This window comes from Saccopteryx leptura, chromosome 2 (genome assembly GCF_036850995.1).
Source record: "Saccopteryx leptura isolate mSacLep1 chromosome 2, mSacLep1_pri_phased_curated, whole genome shotgun sequence".
Classification (NCBI taxonomy): domain Eukaryota; kingdom Metazoa; phylum Chordata; class Mammalia; order Chiroptera; family Emballonuridae; genus Saccopteryx; species Saccopteryx leptura.
This window is the reverse complement of record NC_089504.1, coordinates 140009018-140023348: the sequence shown is the minus strand read 5'-3', so window position 1 is coordinate 140023348 and position 14331 is coordinate 140009018. Positions and strand designations below refer to the sequence as shown.

At 39.0% G+C, this 14331-nt stretch overlaps 1 pseudogene; it reads right to left on the bottom strand.

The window, feature by feature from the left end:
- Positions 1–10887: 10887 nt before the first annotated feature.
- On the bottom strand, positions 10888–11001 carry LOC136396542 (U6 spliceosomal RNA; annotated as a pseudogene).
- Between the last annotated feature and the right edge of the window lie 3330 nt (positions 11002–14331).

The window sequence follows — 14331 nt, the reverse complement described above, 5'->3', positions numbered from 1 at the left end:
AAACAAATGGACAGACAAAACCAAACAAAAACAAAAATTTATGCAATAATAACTTGGAAGATGAAGGGGAAAATAAGTATGGATAGGATAGAACAATGCGGAATTTTTTTTTCTTCTCTGGTACACTTACCAAGAGATTGTGTCTCAAATTTAAAAAAGAAAATATATATATAAAAGAAAAATTTTTAAAAAAAAGAAAGAAAATAGCTGCCTGACCAGGTAGTGGTGCAGTGGATAGAACATTAAACTGGGATGCAGAGGACCCAGGTTCGAAACCCCAAGGTCACTGGCTTGAGCAAGGGGTTACTCGGTCTGTCGAAGGCCCATGGTCAAGGCACATATGAGAAAGCAATCAATGAACAACTAAGGTGTTGCAATGCGCAATGAAAAACTGATGATTGATGCTTCTCATCTTTCTCCGTTTCTGTCTGTCCCTGTCTATCCCTCTCTCTGACTCTCTTGTTGTCTCTGAAAAAAAAAATTAAAAAAAAAAAGACAGGATAGGCCCTGGCCGGTTGGCTCAGTGGTAGAGCATCGGCCTGGCGTGTAGAAGTCCTGGGTTCGATTCCCGGACAGGGCACACAGGAGAAGCACCCATCTGCTTCTCCACCCCTCCCCCTCTCCTTCCTCTCTGTCTCTCTCTTCCCCTCCCGCAGCCGAGGCTCCATTGGAGCAAAGATGGCCCGGGCCCTGGGGATGGCTCCTTGGCCTCTGCCCCAGGCGCTAGAGTGGCTCTGGTTGCAGCAGAGTGACGCCCTGGAGGGGCAGAGCATCGCCCCTGGTGGGCGTGCCGGGTGGATCCCGGTCGGACGCATGCGGGAGTCTGTCTGACTGTCTCTCTCGTTTCTAGCTTAGGAAAAATACAAAAAAAAAAAAAAAGACAGGATAAAAAAGAAAATAGCTCGTTTTGGAAAATATATATAAAATATCAGGAGAAAAAGCTAAGAGTTAAAAACGGTTTGCTCTGGAGAGTAGTGCTCAAATACAGAGAAAGGTTTTTATTAAAAGCTTTGTAGTGATATTAATAAAAACAAGTTAAACATATTTGAAAATAAATATAATAAGCATTATGTGTAATAACCCAAAATAGAAACAACTCACTTATCCATTAAGTAATGAATAAACAAAATGGGTTTATTCATACAATGGAGATTACTCAACTGTAAAAAGAATGAAGTGCTGAGACATACTACAGCATGGGTGAGCTTTGCAAACATTACACTATGGGAAAGAAGCTAGGCACAAAGGGTGATATGTATGATTCCTTTTACATGAAATGTTGAGAACTTGCAAATCTTTGGAGATAGCAATAGATTAGTGGTTACTAGTGGATAAGTAGAAAAGAAAATGAGTGTGACTGCTAATGGGCATGGGTTCTCTGGAAAGGTGGGGGAAATGAAGGTTCTGAAATGAATACTGGTGGTTGCACAGGCTAATGAATACTAATAGTCACTGAAGTGTACACATTAAAACGGTGAATTTTATAGTAAGTTAGTTTTCACACTCTCCTGGTGTTGACTGTTTTTATAGGGTTCACAAGCTGTTAATAATGGTGCAAGGTATAAAGTACATTTAGTTAGTCACACAGACAAAGGGGTAGCAAGGTGAGACAACAGACCATCTGTCTGCATTCCTTCCATGACAGAGTAGTTCAGAGTAGCTATCTATTAATACTTTCTCTATCTTTGGGTTTCTTGTAGATATCTGCTTCCACAGACACTTCTCATTTTATTTCAAAGGGGAAAGCCAGGGAGCAATCAAGAGAGAATAGCAAGCAAATTAACTATTTCCTAACACATACATAATCCCTTATTGATTATAACTGAAAGCTACTATTCCTGAAATCAAATTTCTAATTTTTGGGTTCCCCTATCAACTTTTGTTCAGACTAGAGTGAATGGATATGAATGATGCAAAAAGAAGTGCTCTTTTATTCCTGTGGAGTCACATGCACATTCTCACTTAGGGTATAGCTCTCTACATCTGTATTATAGTGATTTGTTGAGGATAACAGAATGTCAGTTTGCAGTTTTGAAAATTTTAAAGTTCCTTTTGTAGCATATCACCACTTAAAAATGATCTCATAGTTCATCTAGTACTTTGTAATAGTAGGTATTCTACTTATGCAAGGAAGCTGAAGTCCTGAAAATTCAAAAGACTTTCTCAAGGTTATTTATCAATTTAGTCTGGTGGAGAACATAACCTCAGTCCAAGTTTCTTTCTTCCTTCCTTTTCTTCTTTCCTTCTTTCCCTTTCCTTCCTTCCTTCCTTCCTTCCTTCCTTCCTTCCTTCCTTCCTTCCTTCCTTCCTTCCTTCCTTCCTTCCTTCCTTCCTTCCTTTCCTCCCTCCCTCCCTCTCTTCCTCTCTTCCTCCCTCCCTCCCTCCCTTCCTTCCTTCCTTCCTTCCTTCCTTCCTTCCTTCCTTCCTTCCTTCCTTCCTTCCTTCCTTCCTTCCTTCCTTCCTTCCTCTTTTTCCTAGACTAGTAATCCCTACTATGCTACTCTGTCTACTTCAAAAGGCAATATAATTGGGTAATGAACCATGATTGAGACGGTATAAAATATACATCTAATGCTCAGCTCTGGTAATGTCTGGCTCTTGGCAAACTGCCTAAACACTCTGAACATCAATTTTATTCCAATAAGATGAAAACATTTACTCAATCAATATTGACAGGAAATTCTGAGATTCTTCTTTAATGAGTTTTTAATTAGAGAGCCTTTTTTTGTCCAAGTGGGTCTCCAGCAAAACAATAAGAACAAATGAAATTAAACAAAGCAGAAATTAGCAACTTCTTACAAATGCATACTTGCCAAGTTGTTTTTTTTCTGAAAGATGACCATTATTGCTTGAAAGCAATATAGGTATGAATATGTATATGTTGGACACAGTCAAATCTCATCTCTCCCCCTCATTTTGTCACCAAATCTTTATTATTTTTTACATTTATCTTAAAGGTTTCCATCATGCTGTCTTCTTTTACTTTAAGACAGATTTCCTGAATTGTAAGCAAGAATTGGAGCATGTGCACCTATTTTTCACCTTTGCAGATGCATATAATTAATACTTCTCAATATCAAAGCCCTTTTGTTTTTAAAGAAGATTTCTGTATTTCTTGTGATACAGTTGAGAAGATAATCTGAAACCATATAACGAATCTGCTTGTCAGCTGTGGAATGATACATAAACATTTTGGTGCTTTCTTTAATAGCAATGTTAGCATCAATATTTAGAAAATAATGTTTAGCTGGATCCTCTTATTTAATATTTAGAACAAAGTATTGCAACCCACAAAGCAGAACTATCATTATGGCATCACATTCCCCCGTGCTAAGACTTAGCATTTTCTTAGTACACAAAGCATTTGAAACATGAAATGGAAGTAGAACCCACATACAGATTAAAATGCAGAAAATGCCTCAAACCAAAACAGAAGCAGATGGGAAGGTCCCAGAGGAGCTTTATCCTAAAGGAAAAGGTGCAACCTGCCATTCCCACTTACTGTTACAAAACTGAGCACTAATTAGGATAGGCTATATTTCTGCAAAAGCTTTGAAACAAAAAGACCTATTTTTTAAAAATATATTTTAAAATATTGCTACATTTATATGTGACCAAGTGAAAAGTATTCAGTGCCTCCAGACGTGTTAATGGTTATTGTTCAGATTCTTACATATTTTTGTTGTATACCTTGGGTGATTAAGCAGATAAAGAATCAAAACATTGCTTCACATCTTTTGACACTTTTGGAGGTTAAGACTTCATAACACAGCCTGATCTTCCCATTATATTTACACCAATCTCTTCCCAAATTCCTTTCCTTTTTGCCAGAGAGTTTCTTTAAAAATCAGAAAGGTTTCCATGGGCTTTTTCATGTCTTACTATGATAAATCATTATAAATTCATTCAATCAACTAGTATTCATTAAATGCTTTCAACTATTAAGACCCATCTGGGTCTATAGAAGACATAAAAAGAATAGTAGAATACAGTATTTTCTTTCAAAAGAGGTAATCTAGTAATAAAGCAAAACCAACTACCTTTATATTGTATAGTACTTCATTATTAAAAATGCCTCCTTTATATCATTCAATTTTATTGTTATAATGTTTGTGATAGGCAGAACAACAGATGTATTCATTCATTTATTCTCTCCATACATATTATTGAGCACTCACAATGTGCCAGGAACCGAAGTAGGTTCTTGGGATAGAGAAAAGACAACCTCTGTATTTTTTGTTTATTTATTTATTGACAGAGACAGAGAGAGAGAAACAAATAGGAATAGACAGACAGGAAAGGAGAGAGATGAGAAGCATCAATTCTTCGTTGCAGCACCTTAGTTGTTCATTGATTGCTTTCTCATATGTACCTTGACCAGGGGGCTATAGCAGAGCAAGTGACCCTTTGCTCAAGCCAGCAACCCTTGGGCTCAAGCCAGCAACCATGGGGTCATATCTATGATCCCATGCTTAAACCAAAGACTTCACGTTCAAGCTGGTGAGCCTGCGCTCAAGCCAGAGACCTCAGGGTTTCTAACCTGGGTCCTCCGCATCCCAGTCCGGTGCTCTATCCACGGCACCACTGCCTGGTCAGGCAACATCTGCATTCTTCAGTAGTTCAGAGATCAGCTAGGAGAAAGGAAAAGAAAGAGATAACAATGGTGCTCTATAACAAGGGCTCCATGGGGTGTGCAGCAACTTGTATGAACTTGAAGGAGTGGCAACTGTTTCAGGCCCATTTGGTCTTGAATCCAGGCTGGACTCCTCAGGAATGTGACTTCGACCAGGATATTAAATTGCCTTGGGCCTTGATTCCTTACCTGTAACATGCATTTATTTCATATAGCTATTGTGAGGACTAAATAAGGTAATGCTGGTACAATTTCTGGCACATATATCACAAACTAGCTCATCACATCTTCAGGAACATGTCAGTCCCCTTGATGTATTTCTCTCTTTCTCCATCTCCATCACTCTTTAAATGTTTTGTCTCAGGTCTCAAAATGTCAGATGTTTTGCAAGATGAACAACAGCATGCAATGAGCTAGAGAAAGAGAAGCAGCAGAGAGTCGAAAGGGTCCAGAGAACCATCCATCACATAGCCATCCTGCCTTAAAGTGAAAAGTGCAATTCCCTAAGAACCTGACCACACACATGACTGAGCATCCTGCTCATCTCAGCAAAATAATAAATATGAAGAAGCCTTGTTTCTTCAATTGGCTAAGGCTAACTGAGAATAGGAAACTCCAGATTGAAAAAGAATGAAAACCAAGAGTTCTTCCCGTTCAAGTGACACCATTGTTAATGAACATTTGTGAAGATCAAGTCGTTCTCAAAAGATCAAAACCATTACGATTTAGGGTTGGCAGCTTGCTCAAAAGATTGTTTTTTAAAATTGCAAAGGCAGCAATCAATGAAAGCACAGAGAATTGAAAGAGGCAGAAATGATGAGTGAAAGAGTCAGTTTGTTCTGGTTGGTAGGGGGTAAAATCTGACACGGCTAAAAATGTTGTAGATTAGATTTGCAGAAATGAGTAATAGAAAAAGAGATAAAACCTTTTTTTTTTTTTAAACAATTGTATACTGTTTCTTTAGTTGTAGCTGTGTTCTAAGTTCCTGGAGGGCAGCAATCACAAATTTCCTTCTCTCTTCTGCCATGCCAAGAATAAACCTGACAGAGTAGAGGTTCCACAGTAAGTCCTACTTGGCTGATGTCTATGAATAGAAGATAATCAAAGCACAGAAACTCCTTTATTATTTTAATGTGAATTTACATTGATATTACTTTCTCCATAAAAAAAGGAAGAAGGACAAAACTCAGAAGCTACATCTTGTTACTTGCTTTTACTTGACACAGCGATGTTTGTTGAAGGAGTCAGTAAGAAAAACAACAGCAGAGGTAAGTGGACAAGCGATGCTGCCCTGCTGTTGCCTTGATGAAAGAACCGTCCTCTTCCGTCTCACTGGGGCAGGCATCCTGGCCACCACGGCAGCAGCAGAGATGCAGGCAGCTGCATTTCCTTAAAATAGGACCATGGATCTACAGCTTATAAACTGTGACTTTCTGAAGGGAGCGAGGCATCTGTTCTATTCGCAATGACAAGCGTCCAGGTGGGCCTTTGACAACACCTGTGGAGATGATTGAGTCATTTATTGTAGCTTTTCTGTTCTCATAGCTTTTTTTCTTTTCTTTTCTTTTCTTTTCTTTTCTTTTCTTTTCTTTTCTTTTCTTTTCTTTTCTTTTCTTTTCTTTTCTTTTCTTTTACAGAGACAGGGAGAGAGTCAGAGAGAGGGGTAGATAGGGGCAAACAGGAACAGAGAGAGATGAGAAGCATTGATTATCAGTTTTTTGTTGTGACACCTTAGTTGTTCATTGATTGCTTTCTCATACGTGCCTTGACCGCGGGCCTTCAGCAGATTGAGTAACTCCTTGCTCGAGCCAGTGACCTTGGGTCCAAGCTGATGAGCCTTGCTCAAACCAGATGAGCCTGCGCTCAAGCTGGTGAGCTCGGGGTCTCAAACCTGGGTCCTCGGAATCCCAGTCCGACGCTCAATCCACTGTGCCACCACCTGGTCAGGCCTCATAGCTTTCTTATTTGCCCAGTTTCTCCAATTTTACCTGAAATTCCTTCATTTATCACAAAGAAATCAAACAAAAAATTCAAACCTTATTGAGATGATGTCTTTGTAGGTTTGTTACCCACCCTTCCTGGTTACAATATTATCTTTTGGAAAGGAAGTCTCATTTGAGATATGAAATGTGGGTCCACCATCTACTTAGAAAACCTTTCATAGCAAAGGTCTTGAGTTTTTGATGTGTTCACCCTAGATTCGGGCAGGGTTGGCAGTGTCAGGAGACTGTTGGAGAGATGGTACAAACAAGGCTCTAGTTATTTGGGGAATCAAGTCTCTCTAATCACAGAATTCATTTACTCAACTAATATTTACTGAGTTCCAACAGTGTTATAATGTACCAGACCTTGTGCAAGGCACAAAAAGCCATGATCTCTGCCCCAGAGGAGATAAGCAATGAGCAAGTGAAGTAAGAACTTCAAAGGATTATAGAATACTGTGGAAGCATATTATAGGGGGATCTAACCTAGGTTAGGGAGGGAGGTCAGAGAATACTTACTAGAGAAATTATATTCATGCCGAAACCTTAAGAGTGAGTTGCGTTGCATCAATGCGGATCAAAGGAAGGAAAATAGACTACTCTTAAGCGTGACAGGGTGGTTGGGGAGCATGATGTCTGTCTCACGGGTCATCTCCTGGACTATCTTGTTTAGATTTGAGACTTAAAAGTGCAATGTCAAAAAACAAAACAAAATTGGGTGTGGGGACAAAGGGGGCTAGGACTGAAATCTGCAAAGCTGGAGCCTCTGCTCCAAAAGAGCTTTATGGTTTCCATGTCGAAAAGAATTATTACCTAGGGTTTTGTAGTTAAGGGACACAATGCTATTTCTTTAGTATTGCTGTAATTTGCAGAGATATTAGTGGACAGAAGGGCTCGCCTCTGGTAAGCAGGCACAAGCACACAGTTCACAGCAGCAAGTCAAACCAGTACAGGCAAAGAATCAGAAAGGTAGTGGGATAATCACAAGTAGAATATCCACAGGTGGGCTCTGGTCAGGAAGCTCAGCTGTTTGGAGCCTCACCCAATATACCAAGGTTGAAGGTTCAATTCCCATGTGGGGCACAACCGATAAATACATACATAAATGGAGTAGGCCCTGGCAGGTTGGCTCAGTGGTAGAGCATCAGTCTGGCATATGAAAGTCCCAGGTTTGATTCTTGGCCAGGGCACACAAAAGAAGAAACTATCTGCTTCTTCACCCTTCCTCTTCTCTCTCTCTCTCTCTCTCTCTCTCTCTCTCTCTCTTTCTCTCTCTCTTCTCCTCCTGTAGCTATGGATTGAATGGTTCAAGCAAAGTTGGCCCTGGATGCTGAGGATTGCTCCATGCCTTGCCTCAGGTGCTAAAATAGCTCGGTTGCTGAGCAGTGGATCAGCGCCCCAGATGAGCAGAGCATTGCCTGGTAGGAGGTATGCTGGGAGGATCCTGGTCAGGGTGCATGCAGGAGTTTGTCTCTGCCTTCCCAATTCTCACTTAATTTAAAAAATAAATCACTAAGTGGAGCAACAAATCAATGTTTCTCTCCCTTTCTTTCTCTTTCTCTCTCTCTCAAAAAAAAGCAAGCAAGCAAACAAACAAAACACCCCACCAGAATGTCCACAGGTACTCTCAGAAAAAGTGGGGAGAAATTTGAGACTAGAACTTCTATGTAAGAGTAGATGGTATAAGTGAAAGCTTGCATTATGATTATTATATTAACTTAGTTGACACAACTCAGGGACACATGTTTGCCTTATTGCCTGTAGACTTTGGGTTCAGCTTGTCTTCACATTCTCTCACCTAGAAACCTCCTTTGAAACTTGTACGCAATTGTTCTTTTAGGTATCAAGAATGTAAAGAGATGGGCTAAATGAACTAACTAACAGAAAATTTTTGTCTAATTGCTAGTTTGGTTTTATTTGAGGGAGAATTTAGTCCCTAAATACTGTAGGGCCATGATGGCGATCCTATGACACGCGTGTCAGCACTGACACATGTAGCCATTTTTGATGACACACGGCCGCATACCAGAGAAGTATGGGGCCACATGCCAAGAAGGATGTTTCATCCTCGGCTCCTGCACGGCAAGGTGCAGGAGCTGAGGATAAAACATTTGCTGTAGTGTAGACACTCTGTGCTGGAGGTCTGTGGGCCAAAACAACAGAACTCTGGCACAGAATGTCTAGTTCTGGAACTTCCAGTTAGGCGTTAGGGGATCTTTGACCTCACTTCCCACCAGTGGAGCGGGGAACAGCGGAATGCCTTGGGGGACGCATGTCTGGGGGCCCTATGATTGCCATTACCAACAACCACATAACCACAGCAACCATCATCCAATCTACTGTTCTGGGTGTCGTGGATTTCTAATTGACCATCATTACTGAGGTAAGTGATGGGGAGGCTGGGAGAGGCAATGGCCTGTGCTATGGGTGCCATTTCCTGCCATTAGAAATAGGGGCAGCCATCTTAATTTACATAAGATGCAACTTGCAGAATTTCAAGACAGCATCTGGGCTCAGGTGTTTGTCAACTTGAGGTCAAAGCTTGAGAATCTGGAAAGGTGCTCCTTGGAGAATCAAGAAGAGTGCCACTATGAACAGGAAGTTTGGAGTGCCTGGAACTGATTACCAGACACTTTTAGCACCCTGAAAAATATAACAATGGCTTTACTCACAATTTTTTCTTCTACATAGTTTTGTGAGACCTTATTCTCACCAACAAAAGAAACAGATTGACAGATAAAGTTAGTAGTGCTTGCTTGGGCTTAAAATGTACAGAATATCAACCTTCAATTGAAGATTTAGCCAATGAAATTCAGCAACAAAAAAGTCACTAATAGGCAGGTTAGTTAAAGAATTCCCCCTCCCCCTCACTTATCTTAGTTCACGGCACCCCACACAAGTTAAATAATATCAAGATCAACAAAAGAAACCGACTGACAGATGAACAAAGAAGTCACTAAGCAGGTAAGTTAAATAATTAGTTTTTGGTTTATTAAATACAGTTTTATATTTCAATTATACATTTTTGTTATTTAAACTATAAATATCACGAAATTATGGTGTTTTTTTTCTCAAAGTGACACATCACCCGAGTTATGCTCGGTTTTTTGGCGAATTTTGACACACCAAGCTCTAAAGATTGCCCATCACTGTTGTAGGGTAACTAACTGATTTTTTTACTACTATACTTATCTCATTTCAGTACATGGTTGGCCTGTTTATATACCTTGTAGGTTTTGTGCCTTCCTAATTGTGGCTCTGCAGTGATCAACGCATTCAACAAGATGCTTTGTCTAAAACAGTTTAGATATTTTAGTAAGAAGGTCGTGTCCAAAAACCAATGCATTCAATCTGTTATGTTCTAATTGGGCTCTTATTGTTTCAGTCATTATCACAAATATTATACTAATGAGTATTTAAGACTTGGAAAGCCATAGAGCCAAAGGGATTTAAGAGAAAAATAATAAAGTCATTGGCACAAACAAATACAATGTTGGCCAAGTGTTTTGGGCTTTTTCTGAAATTCTATTATCCTTGCCAAATAAAATAGGATGTACCTCAATTAATATCACTTACAGAAAGCCTAGATTAGAGATAAAAACCTATTTTAATGAATGTCATCTTGATCTCCACTTTTATATGTCTAGGTAATTTTAACATTTTGCTGGCAGTCCATAATAAATATATCTAATTAATATGGCCACTTTTGAAGTGAAAAAATTCTTGAATATATACATTCACATAGTTCTGAATATTGCTAAATTATTTTTAAATATATAATATTTGTACTCTACAGCTGTATCAGAATATATATTCCATGTTAAATTCCTCTGGTCTCTGGCTGGCCTAGCATATGGATGCCCCAGGTTCAGTTCCTGGTCAGGCACACAAGAGAAGTGACAATCTACTTCTGTTCCTCTCCCTCTCCCGCTTTTCTCCCTCTCCTCCTTCACTCCCTCTCCCCCTTCTCTCCGTCTTCCCCTTCTACAGCCAGTGGTTCCATTGGTTGAGCATTGCCCACAATGCCCAGAATAACTGAGTTGGTCTTAGTGCATCAGCCTCGGGCACTAAAAATAACTCTACTCATTGGCATACCGGCCCCAGATAGGGGTTGCCAGTAGATTTTGGTTGGGGAGCATATAGGAGTCTGTCTCTCCATCTGCCCTCTTCTCACTTAAAAAAAAAAATTCTTTTGGAATGTAACAATCTTTAATGTTATTTTTTTCAGGCATGGTAATCAGAGTCCTAAAAGTTTCTATTTTACTTTATTTTGAATATGGAGTGCTTCATGAATTTGTATATTTGTATGTCATCCTTGCACAAGGGCCATTGCTAATCTTCTCTGTATAGTTTCAATTTTAGTGTATATATTGCCAAATCGAGCACAAGTTCTTATAAATGATTTTTATTTTCTCACTTTGTAAAGAAGCTCTTGATATTTGTCCTGGTGGAATTAAAAAAAAAAACACAACTCCACATTTTGAAACAAACCATGAAGTGATTGATAGCTAAGTGCTTCCATTCGATGGTGATCCCCATCATTCACAAATTACATCCTCCTCATCTTTGAATTTCCTGCACCTAGCACTAAACACTTGCTAATGTTAGTTGAATGATTCAAACAAAATATGTAAATTCACATCTTTCTATGAACAGTAAATTATTTGATGGCAAGAACTTGAAAAGAATCATTGCTTTCTGAAGTACCATGTTGCAAACTAAACTTGGCTTAGTTAAATATGGCATTAATAAAACAACGGTGTTTTCTCTTCACAAAAAAATGATAGTAGCTTGTGATGTTACTTGTTTCATCCAACCAAGAGCAGATCTACTTTGCCAATATGAGCCAAGTGGTGTGTAAATTCTTGGAATACTACCAGTACAACATTTGGAAGTAGACATTATTAACACCAAGGCTACGTAACCCCTTCCACTTTGCCAAGAAACCACTCCAACTGTTTGAAAGTGAACTGCACACCTAATCATTGCAGTTACCTTCTTTTGCTATACCTATATCTGTAGACTCATTTTTATAAATGAATATACCATTACAAGCTTTCTATTTCCTCCCAACAATCTCCAATTTTCATTGAATTTACTTCAAATATTTATTTTGTGTAATCATCATTTTACCTGGATTAGCAGATCTCTTGACTTCAAGATGGTCCTTTTCTTATAGATGCTCTGTTGTCACCACTGACATTTTAAAAGCACATGTGTGATGATGTTGTCATCTGCCTGCTTAACATATTTTATTATCCTTCTCCTTTTTGTTGTAAGAAATAATTCCAAATATGGCTTATAGCAATCATTATGACTTGGTCTCTGATTATTTATATTTTATGTATTTTAAAATGCATATATATAACCAAATATATACATCACACATATATACATATACATAATCATATATATGTTTATATAGAGAGAGACACACACTGACATATACCCCATATTCCATTCACCTCAGACCTTGAGGAACAGTGTAAATAAAGACAAAATAAAGAGAAAAGTACCCCACAAGAAGCAACCTTCAAACAAGGGAGAGGAGCTTTCTCTTCTAAAAGATTTATTTAGTAGGTCTTTTTAAAGGGAGGCTCACTTGAGGAAGGAATTTCAGTTATCTTAGCTCAAAAAAAGACATCTACTATATTTCACAGCTGGATATAAATGTTCATGGTGAGATCAGTTTTCTGACAAAGAAAAGTTTTCTTAAACACTGACAAGAGTTTTGAGATAACTCAGCAGAACTAGACACCACTTTTAGAAAAACAACTAAAACTACACCCACCTTCACATGGGGTAAACCACGCCCTGGACTTCCCCTCACCCTCATATCCATGCAGGTAGATAGCAAGGGTATAAAATGAGACCAACTTAGATGTGAGATGTGGTATTAAACTGGCCTAAAATTAGTTGAAGTCAGGCCTCAGCTGGATGGCTTAGTAGATAAAGTGTCCACAAGGCAAACCAGAAGTCACGGGTTCCAACCCCAGTCAGGGCACATAAGAGAAGCAATCAAGGAGTACACAACTAAATGAAACACAAGTTGATGCTTTCTCTCTCCCTCCCTCTCTCTCTCTCTCTCTCTCTCTCAAATCAGTGGGAAAGTTAAAAAAGTAAAGTAGTCCAAATGAGAGCTTTTTTGAACAAATATATATAGTGAACGCTGATCAGGTACCAGAAGCCATGCTATGGTAAACAACACACTATATTTATCATTTGGGAGCTTAGAGTCTTAAAAGACTTATGGACAAGTGATCAGGCAATTACAGTGGAGCAGGATAAGTATTATGAGAAAGATAAGTGAAGGTAAGTGTAGGGTGCTGTGGAAGCAGGAAGGGCGACCACTTAACTACTGTGGAGATGTGATCAAAGGACGTGTAGAGGAGATTTTACAAAACAAGCAGTATGTAAAGCCAAAGGGGAGGAAGGACAGAATTACCAAGCAGAGGAGGCAATGAATACAAAAGCTGTGGTCCAGAAAACCCAGGGAATGACTGGCATGCTTGGTTTAGCCTTAAATGGTTTCCTTTTAGCAGCAAAATACAGGCAACAGAAGCTCTACTTTTGGGGGAGGGGGCAGGCTGTTTTTGAGGTGATAGGACATTGGCTTGGGTGGACAAGTCTGTCAAATTCTAAGATTTGATATTAGAAAGCCCATTTCAATGTAAGTTTTGTCCTCCAACTTGGTCTTTACCAAGGTAATGCTTCAGTTTTTCCTTTGCCTTATTCCTCAATGTGTTTAAAGACTAAATAAAAAAGATATTTTCTCAGAGACTCTCAGAAAAGTCCAATTTTTTAAAAAGCACTTGGGGACTCTGCTAATCCTTCGCCTATGCTGCACTTTAGTTCAGTTAAAGGGTCTTCTCCACAGTGTTGCACATGACCCTGGACTTACTATATGCTGAGATTGATTCCAGCCTCAGCAGAAAACAAAAATTTGCCTTATGATGAAGTCACAAACTGGATTTAATTTCAACTACTACTGACTTGCTTGGTAGTGGACTATGCCTTAACTTGAACTTTAATATTTGTGTGTACCTGATACATGAATAAATACTCGGCTGAGTGCTCGCTGCCTTCCCACTGTTGTCAATCTCTGGTATTTTTAAGGTCTGGACCACTTCCATGTTTGTTCCAAACATTTGTTTCAAGTTTTTTCCTGGTCCTCTTGAGAGTGACTTTTTCATATATCTGTATTCCATCACTCCCACGCACCTGGCGTAGTAAAATCAGAGACAGCTGTTATGTTGCTTTTTATAAAAGCATGGCAGAGAGGGAAATACCAGAAACTTTACTGCCAGAAAAGTCTAGTTTGACTTATATCCCAATGTTTACTAGTTCTATGACCTTGAACAATGGTAACGACAGCGACAAAGTACTGAGTGTCTGGCACATGCTAAGATCTATTACTTCTAATATCTGCTAACCAGCTCTGCCAGCCCTGCCAAGTAAGTACATCATCACCGTTCAAAAGAGAGTAAGCCAAAGAGATAAAGTGCTTTAACATAGTGCCTGGCACATAAGTATTCAAAAATAAATAAATAAATAAATAAATAAATAAGGATTGCTGGTCTTCCTTTTCTCATTTTAATTTTATTTTTATTGTTTTACACTTAAAACATTCAAAAATCACAATGATAAAAAATAAATACTCTGAAATATTTTGGACACTTTCCCGTAGTCAGTTCCCCCCATCCCCCTTCATTTCCT